Source organism: Palaemon carinicauda, chromosome 38 (assembly GCF_036898095.1).
Source record: "Palaemon carinicauda isolate YSFRI2023 chromosome 38, ASM3689809v2, whole genome shotgun sequence".
Classification (NCBI taxonomy): Eukaryota; Metazoa; Arthropoda; class Malacostraca; order Decapoda; family Palaemonidae; genus Palaemon; species Palaemon carinicauda.
In genome coordinates this window covers 128,824-143,823 of record NC_090762.1, presented here as the reverse complement: position 1 = coordinate 143,823, position 15,000 = coordinate 128,824, and positions in this window count along the sequence as shown.

Sequence of the window (15,000 nt, the reverse complement as noted above, 5' to 3'; positions counted from 1 at the left end):
AGCTCTCGACGGTTGACAGGAACGGAGATGTTTTCAGGTCTGGCGGCTCGTCGGGGGTAATGAGGGCGGGAGGCAACTCGTTAGGACATCTCGGACAAAGCTGGTTACGTCTGCATTCTCGTCCTTACGCCTTCTCTCCTTCGCTCAGCTGGTTCGCCCTCTCTCTCTCTTTTCTTGGGTTTCTTCCTCGTCTCTTTTTCGTACTCTCCTCCTTCTCTTGATCGCGTGGAAGTTTATATATCCCTGTATGGGAGGGGTTAACTATGGACAGGTCCATATAAGGAAATTTTCTCGTTTCTTCATCCTCATTGGTGTTCCTTGAAACCGCTGATAACACCTAGACGAACGCTCTGCTGGTGTAATCAAATTTCATAAAGTTGACTCCTTCGGCTAATGTACTTCTCTTCGGCGACAAACACACTTAATCTTCTCTTATGGGTTCCTTGGTGCTCTATAGACAGGGACTCGTTGTGCTCAAAGACCTCCAACCTAGGCACATAACTTGACGATGGCAGCTTCAATAAACAATAGCGGGACCTTATCTCTCTCTCTCTCTCTCTCTGCTTCTCTAAGAGTAGAAAAATCACGTGTTTTAACATTCTTTCCTATATTATTCTATCTACCCATGACACGTCCCCCTAAAAGAAAAAAAAGGAAAATCTACAGATTTTATCTTTTTTTTAAACAAAGCTATCAAAGGAGAAAATCTCTTATCCCTAAACTGAGAGACAATTATTTCATTACTCTCGTATCATGTAACCAAAAGCAAAACACACTCTTACGTGTTGATAGAAGAAAAACACAAAAACAGAAAGGAAACAAACGTCCATATCATTCTGAAAAGTCTCTAGAAAGACTGTCGGCTATTACATTATTCTTTCCCTTTATATGAACTATCTTTAAATCATAGTCTTGTAATTCCAAACTCCAACGCATGAGACGTTTATTCTTATTCTTAAACCTATCTAAGTAAACTAATGGATTGTGATCAGTATACACAGTTAAAACATGACCACTACGTACATAAATCTCAAAATTTTGTAAAGTTGATACTAAACTAAACAATTCCTTCTCAATAGTTGAATAGTTCTGCTGTGCTTTATTTAACTTCTTCGAATAATAAGCCACAGGGTGCTTGATCCCATTCACTTCTTGCAACAGAACTCCTCCTATTCCAATGTCACTTGCATCTATCGCTAAATTAAATTCCTTGCTAAAATCAGGCAACATTAGTACAGGCTCGTGAATCATTATGGCCTTTAACTTATTGAAAGCTTCGATGCAGTCATTATCAAATACAAAACTTCGTCCTTTCTTGAAAAGATTAGTAATTGGAGCACTTATTTCTGAAAAATTAGGAACAAATCGGCGGAAATATGAAATCATTCCGATGAATCTCATTGCCTGTTTTTTACTGGTAGGAATTGGGAAGTTGATGATAGCTTCTATGTTCCCATCTTTTGGACAAATCTTACCTAGACCTACCTTATGACCCAAATATGTGATCGAGGTTTTTCCGAATTCACATTTCTTCAGATTTAAAACAAGTTTTGCTTTTTCAAGTGCTGACAATACTTTAGCTAAAATGCGTAAATGTTGCTCCCACGTATCTGAAAATATTACAAGATCATCCAAATACACAACACAGTTATCAATTCCATTTAAAACTCTATTCATTAATCTTAGAAAAGTACTCGCTGCATTTCGTAGACCAAAAGCCATAACTTTGGGTTCATAACTACCGAAAGGTGTTATGAAAGCAGATACTTTCTGTGCTCGACTACTTAAAGGTACTTGCCAATAACCTTTGGCCAAATCAAGTTTAGAAATAAACTTAGCATTTCCTATTTTATCTAAACAATCTTCTATCCTGGGGAGAGGAAAATTACTTTGTTTCGTAACACTATTCACTTTTCTAAAATCAATACACAGCCTATCTGATCCATCTTCCTTCTTAACAAGAACTATTGGAGAACACCAGTCACTTTCGCTGGGAACAATCAAACCATTGTCTAGCATATACTTAATTTCCTGTCGGACTGAATTTGTTTTTTCTGGGCTTAGACGATAAGGGCTTTGTCTAATGGGTTTTGTGTCCTGCAACTCAATATCGTGTTCTAAAAGATTAGTCAAACCCAATTTATCACTAACAGTTTTCGGATAATTTGAAAACACATTGAATAATTCCCTTGTTTTTTCTTCCTCTAAGCTAGAATTAAACAACGTGAAATTATTAAGAACATCAGAGTTCTTCTCAAAAGTAATTTCTCTCTGCGACACTGTTACAACTGGCATTGGACGTTCATTATATTTCTTTAGCAAGTTGATGTGCAACCACTTAGCTCTACGCTTACCCATATCAATTAAGTAATTCAAATTTCCCCTTTTTTCTATGATAGGAAATGGACCTTCGAACTTATAAGATAATGAGGGACCTTCTTTCTGGACTAATACTAAGACTTTATCACCCACATGGAAAATTCTGTCTTTAGCCTTAAGATCGTATTTTCTTTTAGTTTCCCCTTGACGGTTGCTCTCATTTTCTTTTGCCATCTGCCAGGCTTTCCTTAAATCCTCTTTGTGATTTTCGATATTCTGTATGTAATCCTTTCTACCTTCTTCTTGCATTAACTTACACTTTAAAATTTCTAAAGGTCCTTTAGCGGTGTGACCGAACAACAAATCAAAGGGACTAAATCCCGTGGTGTCATTAGGAGTTAATCGTAAAGCCAACAAGACAAAAGGTAACTTTTCTTCCCAATCATGCTCAAAATTATTACACAACTTCCTTAAGCAACTTTTCAACGTTTGATGAAAACGTTCAACAATTCCTTGTGATTCAGGGTGGTAGGGGGTGGAAGTTACAAGTTTAATCCCTAACTCTTTCATTTTATCTCTGAAATACTTTGATACAAAATTGCTACCATTATCACTCTGTATAACGCAAGGAAGTCCAAATTTAGAGAAATAGTTCAGCAAGCGTTTAACTACAGTTTTTGCATTGCAACTTCTTACTGGGATTGCTTCTGGATATCGTGTTAGTCTATCAATGATTGTTAATAGATAGATATTCCCTCCCTTACTCCTGGGCAAAGGGCCTACGATATCAATTACGACATTCTCAAAAGGTTCTCCTACCGATGGGATATTACTTAACGGAGCCCTGGGAATTACTTGATTAGGTTTGCCAGCCATTTGACATTCGTGACAACTTAAAACGTATCTCTTCACATCACTTTTCATTTTAGGCCAAAAGTACATTTTACTTATACACTTGAATGTTTTATTTACTCCTAAATGTCCTTGTTCATCATGTGCTAATTTCAAAATTGATTCACGAAGTTTCCTAGGAGTTACTAATTGCTCTATGACCTCATCTTTGCTACCTGTCTTAGGACGAACATAGCGACACAAAAGTTCGTCTTTTAAACTAAATGTTTCCTTACAAACATTTTCAGGTTCATCATCCAATTCACAATCAAAAATTCTAGTTAGTGTTTCATCTTCCCTCTGCATCCTAACTAGTTCATCCTTACTCAATAAGCTAGTTTCTGAAACACTAATCTGCACATCACTTCTTTCGACAGCTACATCATCATCTCTGTTCACATCATCAACATTCGTAAAGTCAGTTTCCTCAACTACACTCATGCTAAGCTCATCGCCACTGCCTCTATTACCTACGTTCGAATCCTCGAACAACCTATGACCGTAGTCAATATCTGTATCTAATCCTGACCTGGTTACTATCATCTCAGGCACTTGAACTTCACTTAAAATAGGATTCACACACTTGGAGGTAGTTAAATCATTGCCAACAATAATGTCAACGCCGTCTACGGGCAAAGTATCCACGACTGCTAGTTTTACATCTCCTGTTACTAACTGACTTTCCAATTTCATCTTTAACAAAGGACAAACTACACAAGTGTTCGGAAACCCACCTAGCATAACTTTTTCTTTCATGCTGATTATTACATTCCTTGGTACACTCTCTCTCTCCTAACGAGTGATACGGCCGCTCCCGTATCTCTAAGCAAAACTACTTCCCTCGAATCACCTCCTTTAAGAGAAGAAATTAAACCTTCAGACAAAAATTCACCATAATGTTTCCTCGTTTCTTTCATGAGATTATTCCTTCCTGAAGAAAGATTATTAACTAGTGACACAGGTTTTTTCACATTCGTACTTTCTACTGTGCAATTCCTAGCTATATGACCTTTCTTATTACAATTGTAACAAATGACCTCTGAATTACTGACTGCCCATCGGCTCCTACAGTACCGAGAAATATGACCTTCCTTCCCACACGTGTAACAATAATAATGATAATAATCCCTGTTCCTATTATCGTTATTGCTAGAACTACTTTTACTATGTTGTGCCTTACTTGACAAAAGATCGTTTTTCTTTTTACTGCCACTTAAACCATGTGTGAGACTGTACTCATCTGCTAATCTAGTAGCACCGGCAAAAGATGTTTCACGCCTATCTTCTATATATAATTTGGTGTCTGGAGATATGTTATCTTTGAAACTTTCTAACAAAACTAAGTTCTTGAGATCTTCAAAATTATCGACTTCAGCGGAAGTCAACCAATCACAAAACGATCTTTCTAACTTCTTTCCGTACTCTACATAAGTACTAGTATCATCTCTCTTCAAACTTCTAAACTTCTTACGGTACGCCTCTGGTACCAATCTGTATGCACTAAGTACGGTTTCTTTCACAGTTTCATAATCTTTACTTTCATCCTCAGACAAACAACTATACACAGAATATGCTTTACCACTTAAAACTGATTGTAAATACAAAGTCCACTGTCTTTTAGGAGCACCTACTCTGTTCATTAACTTTTCAAAAGACATAAAATATTTCGTAACATCTTCCTCATCAAATTTCGGTATAAGTTTAAGCACTGCACTCATATCTAAACTACCAGTGTCACTATTTAAAGATGAATTGCTCCCTGATCTGCTACCTGACCGACTGTTATGAAGAGTTTGTCTTAAACGAGCCATTTCTAACTCATGCTTACGCTGTTTTTCATTTTCTTCTCGCTTTCTTTCATTTTCTTCTCTTTCAGCTGCTCTTTCATCTCTCTCAAACGTTTCCTGTTCTCTCTTAATAACATAATCACGGAGATCATCGCCATCTAGACCAAGAAGTTTACCTGAATCTATCAAATCTCTCGTAATCGCACTCATTCTGTTTCTTTATATATTCTCCCTGTTTCAATTGGTTATGTAGTCGAAAATTCTGGCAAAGGTCGCCAACTGTTACGATCCTCGTGGGGATCGAACCAGATTCTGTTGAATTAATTAATGAAATGGGGACATTTCAACTACAACCAATTAGAGACAGTAGGAAATATAGAAAGAAAACTCGCAAAAGAAAACATAATTTTATTTACAACTAGTCAAAGGTGAATGTTTCTTGATTGAGTACTTAGGAAGCACTGAACTAAACAAAGAGAATCATTTGATTAAACTACACTCCAGCAAAATGGGGAACAGTCAAGATGGTAGATAAATAATACAAAAAGAATATACTACTCTTCGCAGCAGCTCTCGACGGTTGACAGGAACGGAGATGTTTTCAGGTCTGGCGGCTCGTCGGGGGTAATGAGGGCGGGAGGCAACTCGTTAGGACATCTCGGACAAAGCTGGTTACGTCTGCATTCTCGTCCTTACGCCTTCTCTCCTTCGCTCAGCTGGTTCGCCCTCTCTCTCTCTTTTCTTGGGTTTCTTCCTCGTCTCTTTTTCGTACTCTCCTCCTTCTCTTGATCGCGTGGAAGTTTATATATCCCTGTATGGGAGGGGTTAACTATGGACAGGTCCATATAAGGAAATTTTCTCGTTTCTTCATCCTCATTGGTGTTCCTTGAAACCGCTGATAACACCTAGACGAACGCTCTGCTGGTGTAATCAAATTTCATAAAGTTGACTCCTTCGGCTAATGTACTTCTCTTCGGCGACAAACACACTTAATCTTCTCTTATGGGTTCCTTGGTGCTCTATAGACAGGGACTCGTTGTGCTCAAAGACCTCCAACCTAGGCACATAACTTGACGATGGCAGCTTCAATAAACAATAGCGGGACCTTATCTCTCTCTCTCTCTCTCTCTGCTTCTCTAAGAGTAGAAAAATCACGTGTTTTAACATTCTTTCCTATATTATTCTATCTACCCATGACACCCCTGAATAGTTGACCACCCTTGAAGTCTGAAGTTCTATGAAGATAGACCTTTAGGCATTCTACTGGACATAGAGATGCATCTTTCAGAGGGCAGATTCTCCAGGGACCCCACCTGTTGGTGGGTAACTCATTCTTGGCGAGAAACGTAGGATCCGGAAACAGGTTCAGTTCTCCCCCATCCAGGAACTGAACACGACCTGCCTCTCTCGAGAGGCTACAATCTCACTAACCCTGGCCCCGGACGCGAGTGCAAAATAGGAAAATAACTTTTTGTGTCAAATCCTTTAACGCACACTCTTCATTGCTCAACAGAGAAGCGAAATGAAGAACTTGTCTAAAGACCATGAAATGGGCTTTGGAGGTGCTGAAGGTCTGAGCCTAGCACAGGCTTTCGGGACTTTATTAAAGATCTCGTTACCTAGGTCGACCTGGAAGGCATATAGAATGGGTCTTGTCAAAGCAGACTTAAACGCTGAAATCGTGTTCGCTGCCAACCCTTGACCATGGAGGTGGAGAAGAAAGATAAGCAGAAGTCTGTCAAGATCTCCTGCGGATTCTTCGCCTTGACAAAAGGCCACCCATTTTCTCCAAGATGACTCATATTGCATTCTAGTAGATTTGCACTTATACTCCTCAAGGAAGTCTATACTGGCTTTCGAAATCCCGAAACGCTTTCTCACCACTAGGAAGAGAAAATCATGAGCTGCAGGGTCCGGGTTTTCTGTAATGAAGCGCAGACAGTTGACTTCTGGACTCGCTGGGTCAGAACTGGATCTGGTAGTGGTACAAACTTCAGCTACAGTTCCAATGCCAGGAGGAACCACACGCTGTTCGGCCACTTGTGGGCCACTATTGCCGCTACCCTTTGAAGGATCTCAGTTTGTTGAGGACCCTCAACAGAAGGTTGTGAGGAGGGAACAGATAAATCTTGGACCATCTGTTCCAGTCGAGGGACATCGCGTCCACTGCTTCCGCTAAGGGGTCCTCGTACGGGGCACATACAGGGGCAACTTCTTGTTGTCTTTCGTCGCAAAGAGGTCTATCTGCAGTTCTGGGACTGATTCAGAATGAAGGAGAATGATCCTGCGTCTAAGGACCATTCCGACTCTATCGGTGTGAACCTGGATAGAGCGTCCGCTGTCACATTGCGGACTCCTTGAAGGTGAACTGCCGACAGGTACCACTTCTTCTTTTCCGCCAATCGGAAGACGGCCAACATCACCTGGTTGAGAGGTGGTGACCTCGATCCTTGTCGATTCAAGTATCTCACAACTACCTCGCTGTCTATCACCACCTTATGTGGATCGAGTGATGCGGGGAGACTTTCTTTAAGGTAAGGAGCACTGCCCTAGCTTCTAGAAAGTTTTATGTGAAAGGTCTTGAATAGCCTGGACCAAGTCCCCTGGACTTTTTTCCGATGAGAGTGACCTCCCCATCCCTCCTTCGAGGCGTCTGAGTGAATCGTCACCGACGGGGGAGGTGGCTGAAGAACAACCGACTTCTTTAGATGTCTGGCTTGGGACCAAGGCCTGAGAAGAGTACTTAGCCGAAGCGGCTGGTCTTCTCAGATCTCTTCACGCGTTTGATGCATAACTTCTCCAAACTCCGATTGCATCCTTTAGCTGTGCTCTTAGCACTGGGTCTGTCACCGAAGCAAACTGGAGAGAGCGCAGTACTCTCTCCTGCTCGTGTCTTGATATCATTTCGGAATCTTGAAGTCTCTTGACAGAACCCGCTATCTCCTTCCTTTTCTTCGCCGGGGTGGAGAAACGGTGTGACAAAAGATCCCAGTGGATTCCCAGCCACTGGAACTTTTGAGATGGAGAAAGTCGAGACTTTTTCTGTTGATCTTGAAGCCTAGGTACTCTAGGAAATGGATCATTTGACTGGAAGCTTGCAAGCATTCTGTCTCGGATGCTGCCCACACAAACCAGTCGTCCAGGTAGGCTACTACCTGAATTCCCTTTAGGCGTAATTGTTTGAGAGCTACGCTCGCAAGCTTCGTAAAAATCCTTGGGGCTATGTTTAGCCCGAATGGCATGGCTCCGAAGGCGTATAGTCTTCGTTGTAGCCTGAACCCTAGGTAGGGGGAGAGTCGATGGCTAATTGGAATGTGCCAATAGGCGTCTGACAAGTCTATAGAGACGGAATATGCCCTCTTGGGCAGTAAGGTCCTTATGTGTTGCAGTGTTAGCATTTTGAATTTGCAATTCACTATGAACTTGTTGAGTGGCGACAAGTACAGAATGACTGAGCTTTTCCGAGTCTTTCTTGGGAACACAAAACAGCCTCTCTTAGAAATTGATGGGCTTCACCCTTCGGATCACCTTTTTTCTCCAACAGTTCTTGAACATACTCCTCCATAACGGGGGTGGAGTGTTGGAAAAACCGAAGGCACGGGGGTGGAGTGCTGTATCAGCTCCCGCCCAGTCCATTCTTGAGTAGGCTGTGGGCCCAGGGATCGAAGGTCCACCGATCCCGAAATTTCAGAAGTCTCCCTCCTACCGGTATCACCTCACTTGGATTACCGTCCTGAGGTCTTGCCTTCCTTACCACGACCACCCCTGAATCCCCTTCCCCTTGAGGGGCGTCTAGACGAGCCTCTGGCTGCTCCTCTAGGCTTTGCTCGAAAGGAAGTAGACTGCCCTTCGAACGCTGTGGTGAATGCCGTGGACTGTGTCGACACGGCCTGGGGTACCCACTGAAAGGTGGTCGGGGTCTGTGCCACGATCTGGGGCACTGGGGGCAATGGCAATTGCAGTTGCTGTTGCTGTCTAAGAGGCTTGGCTGGCCGAGACGGTAGCCTAGTCCTCATAGTCTTCCTCTTTGGTTGAGGAACCTCATCCGGGGAAGACTTTCTTTTGATAGCCAGGCCCCACTTCTGGAGAAGGTTTCTATTCTCCAAGGCGGCCTTATCAACAACTTCTTTGACCAAGTCGGTAGGGAAAAGGTCTTTTCCCCAAATGTTGAAGGAGATTAGTTTCTTTGGCTCGTGCCTCACCGTAGCCGAGGTAAACACGAACTCCCTACAAGCTCTCCTTGCCTTGACGAAGCCATGAAGGTCCTTTGTCACTGTGGCCAGATGAGGCTTGGCCACTACCATGAACATTTCATGGACCTTGGGGTCACTTGCCATCGTCTCGAGAGTAGTCTGAAGAGACATTGAGGCAGTCAGTCTTTCTTTTGTATCGAACTCACTTCGCAAAAGAAAGTCAGACAGCTTAGGGAGGTCCTTGCCGAACTGACGTCCGGCAATATCAGCCTCCAACTTTCCCACTGAGAACGTAAGATGGACGTCCTTACAGTCTTTGTGGTCCATAGGCAGGGCCAGTGACAAGGGTTTACACTCCTCTAGGGAGGGGCAAGACTTGCCGGCCTCGCTTGCTTTTAGTACAGCCAGAAACCCTTTCTGTAAAAAGGGGAAGGCTCTAGTAGGCGAGGACACAAAGGAAGGGAGCTTCCTATTCAATGCGGCTACCTTTGAGTTAGAGAAGCCCCTCTCTTTCATCGAGGATGAAAGTAGAGCTTGAGCCTTAGCATGGTCCATCACTATGACCTCCTTCGGCTCTGTCTCCTCCTTTGAAGCTGGTTCCTTCCTCAGCCGGACATAACAGTCCGGATATGATGCCTTACTGGGCCAGAATTCCACCTCCTCCAGGGGAACTGAGCCCAGCTTATGCGAGATGACGATCTTTCCAGTCGTCATCGGCATGTGCTCAGCATACCTCCATGGGTTAGCATCTGAGCACAAGGGAAGGTCTTTCACATTGAGCTTTTTCTGGGGCCCATGTGATTCTGCAAGGCACTGCATTCGCAGTTCCATTGCAGCCGCCTTCTCCTGATTCTCCTTCTGCATTTGTTGGATCATTCCAACAATAGAAGAGAGGGCCTGTCCCAGCTCTACTGGGAGACCGGCCGATGTAGAGGGGCTTGAACTTCATCCTGGGCTTCTGCCAGGAGGTCTTCCTCCTGACACCCGTCCACATCAGACATCCTGACATCTAGGCGGATGTCTTGCATCGCGACCGCGACTTCAGCATCCACCTGGATCTGAACTTAGGGGATCTCCTCTTGAGGCTGGGGAATCACTGCATCAGCTGATGCCTTAGGGAAAGGATACGCCCTCATCTTCTCACTTGGAAGATAAGGGCCAGAAGTGTTCTTTTGGAAGCCCCTTACCCAGGTACGAAGCTTCTTCCTAGCTATTTAAATGTCTCAGTAATCAGGTTAGTGCACACAGTACATACCTGAGGGTCCCAATACCGGAGATCATCCTTGGAGACAGCGTATGCTGCGTGTCTCCTACAAAACTCATGTCCGCAGAGGTTCTTGCTGCTGACATTGCAGAAAGCACTTCCCCACTTCGGAGTGTCCTTCTGTAAAGAGAAGAAATTTCCATGAGTATCAAGTGAACTATGTATCACTGTATATGCATAGTATAGCATAACAATTCAGAAAGGAAAGACACACACTTGTGTTTCCCTCACAACCCCTTGTTGCAGCCTTCCAGATAATAAAATCAAAATGGTTTATCTCTTCTAGAGTAACCAATGCAAGGTTTCCAGAGGAAACAGGTGGAGCTCACACCTAAACAATGATTTTAAAATCCTGGATAATAGACAGGGAAGAACTCAGCTTCCTATCTGTAGGGCAACAGCAAAGGGATGTGCAAGAAAAAACAATAGTGTTAGAAGACAGTGCTGTACCAAAACCCTTACCATAGTTTTCTTCTTACTGTATATGTTATACTGAAGAATACTAGTACAGTATAGGGGGATGTGTGCCGGCCTGCCTTTGCCGGCCGGCACACACCACAACTAGCTTTAAAGTATACTACTTAACAGCTATAGGGCGGCAGCACTCTGGTTCAAATGCCTGTGCCGGTCGGCAGCAACTGCCGGCCGGTAACAGCCAGTGTTGGCCGGCAATGGCTGCCGGCCAGCAACTACACAAGGTAGTACCCAGCTGCCGGCCACACTCTTGGTGACCGGCAGACAAGGGCTGACATAAGCCGGCCGGCAAAGGTACAAGACCGATGCCAGCTGGCAGCAAAAGAACCAGAGGACTACACCTGCCCGGCTGCCGGCCTCATAGGCCGGCAGCCGGGACAGGTACAGCACTAGAAGAAAAATAAAATGGATGCCGGGATAAGAGTGTACACAACCTCCAAGCCCGGCAACCGAAAGAGTGCATATAAGGAAGGGGAGAAACTAATTCAGGCTTCCTTGACCAATGCCGTCCGGCTCTGCCGGCAGGCATGGATGAGGGACCAAGAGAGGTCCGGGCAGCACTCGAAAACATAAGACCCTTGCCGGCCAGCAGCTCTGCCGGCCGGCAAGGGGCTGAGTCAATTCCACATCCTAACCTATACTAGGTCCAGAAGTAGAACGACGTACAGTACAGTAAGACCCCTGCCGGCCAGCTCTGCCGGCCGGCAAGGGGCTGAGTCAATTCCACATCCTAACCTATACTAGGTCCAGATGTAGAACGACGTACAGTACAGTAATGGCTCGGCCATTACGAAGAAAGAGGGGGAAGGGACAAGAGGGTCCTGCCAACCTTGCTTTAGTGACAGATCACCCGCAGCCAAGAAACTTATCTTAGCCTAAGGGAGATCTAAGGGGAAAGGCCAGCAATACTTGCCAGCTTCCAGAGCACCAAAGCAAGGAAGGCGTTGCTACTCCCAAGGGAAGAACTTATCCTCCCCCGAGAACAGCAACAAGGACTAGTCTGGTAGATCACAAAAGAAGGAATCATATCCACAGAAACCTTCGGTAGTGACCTAAGGGAGCTAAGCTCCCTTTGTATGTGTTAGGTCAGCGAGGGGGACTCAGCCCTAAGCCAGACAACACAGACTCAGACTAAAAACTCTGTTGTTCTGTCCCTCTTGAACCATAACTACAGGAAGTGGAAGGTACAGTAACACCCTAGTATAGTTTTATCGAAAATAAATTCGGAAAAAAACACTTAGGGATAAGCCCAAGGCGTGAACAGAGGGAAAGGGATTTCATACCTTCTCCGAAGAAAAGAAAGCAACCGGGGAGTATGATAAAACGGATTTTGAGCGAAGCGAAAAAACGGATTTTGAGCGAAGCGAAAAATCTATTTTTGGGTGAGATAGCCATGGCGTCCTGATGGAAGGTTCCTTTTTGGTAGCTTCCTTGGGTAATCACTACTAGGATTTTCCCAGAGAATTAAACCACAGGTTATCACAGAATTCTAACTTCTGGAGCGAGTATCTTAAGGGTTTCCCCTTAAGACATCGTGTATCAACAGGGGACACGCATGTATAGACGTGCCACATAGCTATCTGCACCCCATACAGAGTTAACTCTTCAATATGGCGGACAGGGAGTGGCTGGGAGCTGAGCCGCAGCCAATCTAGATGTGGCGATATCGGTACTCGCGATGTAAACAGACGGACGCCATTGCTTTTGATGACGTCACGTCCATCCTCATTCCGAAAGTCTGGAGCTCGCTCATCACCATGATACAGCGGCGCAGGGCGGGACCTGATAACAGACAGGGTGGGTCCATCAGGACGCCATGGCTATCTCACCCAAAAATAGATTTTTCGCTTCGCTCAAAATCCGTTTTTTGGGCTCAAGCCATGGCGTCCTGATGGAAGAGTACCAGAGAATTAGTGTATCGTGGTAGGCTTTTTCCCCTTTATAAGTGAGTGCTAAAACATTGATCCGAAAGCATAGTGGTCTATACTAGAGCTATCGTGAGGCAGCTGCCTTCCTGCCCCCCTGGCATGGAAGTCCCCACGGGTTATGCTGAGATCAAAGTGGTCATGGGAAGGCTATTCATATAGGCTGAAGGAACAGTGAGATCCATAAGATAAGTCAGAGCGATTTGGTATTCGCGTCGAAACAAACTTGAAGAAGTGGTGGTTGTACACTTCGTGCATGGAGTTGACTCATCTTCATAATGGAGTAAGTATTCGCTAAGGAAACTTACTTGCTCTATATAAATAAATGCCCGGAGTAACTCCTGGCATTTTCCTTAACCAAGAATAAAGGGTAATAAAACTATGACAATTAGTATATTTCAAATAAGAAAGGAGCAAGGGAGACGCACAAATAATAAAATAGACATTTTATTATATAATTGCAGGTAAATCAATACATGTCATGCAATCAATAGTAAAAAACATTTACATTGATAAAAATGTACATAGTCATAAAGGCGTGCTCTTGAGTCTGAAAGGGAAGAATCAAGTATTAGTAGGCACTCGTTCTACGGAACGTTAGTCTTTATGTAACACACGTCATGCACGTGGCATGTAGCACTCATGTGGTAATCTACTATGACATTTCACCTGAGGTAAGAACAGTTAAAGAAAACACAAGGTGGTTTCTGCTTCACTACGTATCACTTGAGGGTCAACATAGGCACCCGACGAGTTAGAGTCCCTAATAACTCACTGTTCTAAGCAGAGTTCAGAGCAGGTTTCATAACACTACCTGCGGCTACCACAAAATGTTTCACTTCGTGCACTTGTTTCGCATAATGTTTAAGGAAAACACGCGAGGATTTCCGGCCAGTATAGTTCTTGAGGCTTTCGAAATCCATACTCTGAAAGAAATTCAGAGACGAAGCGACTTTCCTAGGATCATGACCAGCGGGTGTACTGTCTGGATCCGCTCTGCGAATGAAGTAGGTGATTTTTGCTCTCAGTTGTTTCAGTGACAGGTCGCTGCCCGATGTTTCTCCTTTGAAGAGTTGGCCTCCACCAAAGATTGAAGTTCTATGAAGATAGACCTTAAGGCTCTCTACTGGACATAGAGAGGCATCTTCCTTCAAGGGGCATATCCTCCACGGGCCCCACCGTTTGGTAGGTAATTCGTTCTTTGCGAGAAACGTCGGATCAGGGAAGAGGGAGAGGTCTCCTGAATCGTTGAAAACGATAGGTCCCTCTTCTCTAGATAGTGCCACTATTTCGCTGACTCGGGCTCCCGAAGCTAGAGCGAAGAGAAATATAACTTTCTGAGTCAGGTCCTTAAGAGGGCATGAATCATTGTCCAAGTTGGAGGCGAAGTGGAGAACTTTGTCTAGAGACCAAGTGATTGGTCTCGGAGGGGGTGCCGGTCGTAAACGGGCACAGGCCTTCGGTAGTTTGTTGAAGATGTCGCTAGACAGATCTATTTGGAAGTCATATGACAAAGGTCTAGTCAAGGCCGATTTGCAAGTAGAAATCGTGTTGGCTGCCAAGCCTTGTTCATGAAGGTGAATGAAGAAGGACATGCAAAAACCTATGGTGATTTTCGAGGGGTTCTTTGCCTTGACGAAGGAGACCCATTTCCTCCAAGACGATTCGTATTGCCTTCTCGTGGATTCGGTCTTGTATTCCTCGAGGAAGTCTAGACTCTTCTTCGAAATCCCAAACCTTTTCTTAGCGGCTAGGGTGAGAAAATCATGAGATGAAGGTCCTTGATTTTCGATGATGAAGCGAAGACAGTCGACTTCTGTATTTGCTAGGAGAGAACTGGGTCCAGGAGGGGGATCAGCGTTGGCTGCATCTCCAGGATCAAGGGGGTACCAGTTGCTGCGGGGCCACTTGGGAGCCACTAGAGCTGCTGTCCCTTTGAAGGTTCTCAATTTGGAGAGGACCTTCAGCAGAAGATTGGTGGGAGGGAACAGGAAAATCTTGGCCCATCTGTTCCAATCCAAGGTCATGGCGTCCACCGCTTCCGCTTTGGGGTCCTCGTACGGCATATCGAGGAAGTTGATGGTTGTCGCTCGTCGCGGAGGTCGATCTGGAGTTCTGGGACTCGGTGAGAGATGAAGGCGAATGAT